The sequence below is a fragment of the Protopterus annectens genome, chromosome 8.part0 (genome assembly GCF_019279795.1).
Source record: "Protopterus annectens isolate FY-2018-M chromosome 8.part0, PAN1.0, whole genome shotgun sequence".
In the NCBI taxonomy this organism is placed as follows: Eukaryota; Metazoa; Chordata; order Ceratodontiformes; family Protopteridae; genus Protopterus; species Protopterus annectens.
In genome coordinates this window covers 927,574,123-927,578,179 of record NC_056741.1, presented here as the reverse complement: position 1 = coordinate 927,578,179, position 4,057 = coordinate 927,574,123, and the positions used below count along the sequence as shown (strand labels likewise).

Genomic DNA, 4,057 nt, shown 5'->3' with positions numbered 1-4,057 from the left:
AAATGTTTGGTACAGTTGTGGTGCATGCCAGATGTGGGAGTCATGATAACTGCCAGGGCTGCCAGCACACACACTGATGTTAATGCCCTGGGCATTGTATATGAACTGGCAGTTGTGGAGTGATACCCCTTGTGGTTGACATAGACTCTACCCTCCTCACTGGGTGGTGCTTTGATGTACACATGAGTGCAGTCTATGGCACCCAGTACCTCTAGGTAGTGTGCTACATGGCGGAAGAGACACATTTTGCTGGTCCTCTCCTCAGGAGTGTTGGTGAAATAAATGTCCTCACCGGCATGTGTTAGCATGACATTAAGAAACTGGTGGAGTACCCTAGATGTGGATGCCTGTGAGATCCCCACGATGTTCACAGTAGGTCTTTGGAAAGTACCTGTAGCTAGTATTCTTAAGGCTACACATACCTTGGTTTCCACTGGGATAGGTTCCCCTCTGTTGGCTCTGGGTCTGAGGTGAGGGTGGCACAAACAGGTGCCACTAAGCTCCAATCACATTAAAGAAGGTATGACACACCCCTTTTTGTTGTTAGCTATCTGTTCTGCCTACACCAACACAGCTCTTGCCCTACCACAGTTAGTACCTACAGAACACACTGGCCCTTTTTGCTAGTCAATAAACCTGCCACATTTAAATACACCTAATTGCATATACCCTGGATACAGCACTACACCAAGCCCTATCTCCTTAGCTACCACTATAACCTGCCATTGTATGATTCTGTATGCTGGGCACTATAATGCAATTACTTTGCCTACCTTAAATTTCATATTTTACACATTTTTATTTTTTTATTAATAGCATGGTTGCAGACCGCTGTGTTCCACTTAAATGTGGCTTATGTATTTAAAAAAAAGATTAATTTTGATATGTTGCACTACTTTTTAGTCTCAACGGCCATAGATTTGGCCATTTGCATGGCTACTGTCACATATACAAGCGTTTTTTTTTTTTTTTTTTTTTGGGCTGTTACAGGCCCTGTTTTAATTTTATAGTCAGGGACACACTAACTGTGTACATTTTTCTTGCAAACACAGCACTTGCACGGATGCCTTTCTGCTTCCTGGATCACAAAATCACCTCATTTTTTTTCATCAGCAGATGAGATGATCTGCATTCATCGGACACCTCCGTGTCCATACACTCATGCACACCCCCAGCCCTGTTTCCTGGATCACTCAGCAGCCATATTCCTTGTTCAGGCTGCAACCCTATTCCTACATGGCAAATCGCTCCATGTCGGGTTTACTAAATTATCCCCATGACATTTAGTTATTTCAGTCATCAGTGATTTGCCAGAAAACTACAAATTTTATGAGGAATAGGCCAAAAATATGAGGCAAAAATTTGGACAGTTGAGAGGTATGCCTACCTCTCAACCTCTTAGTGCAAGACATTTTGGATAAAGCCTAAAATAATGTGAATGCAATGTCTGAAAAAATAGGGCTACATTTTAAGTATTGTTCTTTTTAACTTAGAAAGTAACTAGAATAACAGGATTTGTGTTAGCATGCATTTTTAGAAGGATATGAAGTCTGAAACTCATATATAAATAATATATATATATATATATATATATATATATATATATATATATATATATATATATATATATATATATATTTATGACTTCAGTCCTGTGTGATTTGCCACAAAACCACAAATTTTATGAGAAACAAACAAAAACTATGATGCTAAATCTGGACAGTTGAGAGGTAGGTTAAACTCACATATGCACACACACACACACACACACACACACACACACACACACACACACACCTACTCTTTCACATAGCAACACACCCATACCTTCTCTTTCATATAGCAACTAATGACTAATTTAAATTCCACACACACCTACTGTCTCACACAACACACAGGCACATACTTTGTCTTTCATAAAGAAACAAATGGAACCACTAGTTTAAATTATAAACACTCACACCTACCTTCTCTCTGTTCATACACAGAAGTACACGCGTACACACCTACACTCTCACAAAGCAAGATTCCACACACACACACACACACACACACACACACACACACACACACACACACACACACACACACACACACACATACACACACACACTTTCTCTCACCTACAGAAGCAAACAGTTACACATTGACTCACACATACACTTATCTTCTTTCTAAACTGAATGACCACATACATACACACAGACTTAATCTCTCTCTTAATGGAACTGCTAGATTAAATTCTGAGTGTGGCCACAAAATGCATTTACATCCACCCAGATTGGCATACGTGCATGAGATGCATGCATGTTCCTCCTTAAAGGAGAAGACTCTAGTACCGCATAGTGATTATTTATTTTTTTTAATTGTTGAAGCCTCCTGGCCAATCTGCAGCTGTAAAAGTGGGAGGACGCTCACTCACCGCCCCCTTGCCTTATGGTTCTGGCACCAGTGACTCAGATACAGGGTGCCTAGAAGAGTGCATACTTTATGGACTGAGAAAAGTAAATTAATTAAAATAAATACATAAACAAAAATTGCGCCCTTTACGAGGCTGGCTTGTACAGTGCCCTAGGTGGTTCGCCTATGCCTAAGATCGGCCATTGCTTTGCAACCGGCTAAGAGCTTCTTTGTCCTATTTACTGATTCCTGTTCCAGTGTTCAATAACATCTGGGACATTCATAATTGTGGACAGTACAGAGGTATCAAACTCCTTCCACACAGTGTGAAAGTCCTGGAGAATGTGACTGGTAAATTAATATGATGAGTAGAAGAAAGTATTATGGGAGATGAGCAAGAGCAAATACTAAGTAAAATGATTGAGACTTCCATCTGTTAACAATATCATAGCTCTGCAGCTGTGCATTTTACCATAAATTATGCAGCTGTGTTTCCCACATTTGGGGAAATCACAGGGGTTAAGCCAACTGAAGTGTGCAATAGAAGAGCCTCACTCTGGGTAAACCACCTTCTTGATCGTGGTGTTCCCCCTGCCAGGTAAGTATCAAAATCTACTAGAAATTTACAAGCCAAAAAGATCCATTGGACAAAAATGTCTACAGTTACTCACACTCCTTTTCCTGGAACAAACATCCTCTATCTATTAGAAATATAAACCATCCGAAAAAATTCCAAAATGCTCTGAAAGAATTCCTAATAAACCCATGGACCTGCCACTATAAACCTCCTCCTTGAACCTTTTAATTGCATTGCCATCCAGCCTATCTTCCATCCCTGACTTTAATAATTCCCTTTTCACAACTTCTACAACTTAAAGACAAAACTCTCACTTCCCCTCCCTTACCCTTGTCATCCTTTCTCTCTAAACTCCATTACCCATCTCTGCTTCCATAAACCTTTATATCACCCCTGACTACAACAGTTATTTACACTAACAATCCCTAAGTGGTATTTAAATGCTTCTACAGAATCTAATGACTTAGTGTTTTATTATGCCAGAGAAACTGCCAGAACAAATAAATCTGCTACTTTACTGACTATCTTTATGGTATGTTAAATGTTACTACTCAACCAGATGACAAAGTGATTTTATTATAACCAGGACACTGCCTCTACATACAAACTTTCTTCTAAATGAACTATCTTTTTTCCTGTTGTACATATTGTGATGCCCGTGCACTTGCCCAGCAAACAATGAGCCTCAGTCCTCACCACTAACACCTGTGAGGGGCGTCCATATAGGGAAAGGGTAACAAATACACACACAATAAAGTACAATTTCCCTTAAGACCACACAGAGATCACAGTCAGTTTGGGGCTGGTTTCTCCCTTTCTCTCCAGGTCCCAAATAAGAGTCCCTGCTGGCACAGCTATAGGGTCCAGATCTCAGTCTAGTGGGCAAGCTAAAACCTCCAGCACCCTCTCTGTCCAACCAGTGCTTTGTGTCCCTGGCCAAGTAGCTGACAGACACAAACTTTGAGATAATAGTTATATAGAACCACACAGATACTCCTGTGGAAGGCTGGCACAGGTTCTCCAGATGTGGCCCTTTTTCCCTGACTATATGGTAGTACCATTTGCCACCACCAACTAATA

At 40.5% G+C, this 4,057-nt stretch overlaps 1 non-coding gene across 1 annotated transcript; it reads right to left on the bottom strand.

The window, feature by feature from the left end:
- Positions 1 to 2,841: 2,841 nt before the first annotated feature.
- LOC122809817 lies at positions 2,842 to 3,006 on the bottom strand. Its single transcript, XR_006365956.1, has one exon. It is a non-coding gene; the product is annotated as a U1 spliceosomal RNA (small nuclear RNA).
- Between the last annotated feature and the right edge of the window lie 1,051 nt (positions 3,007 to 4,057).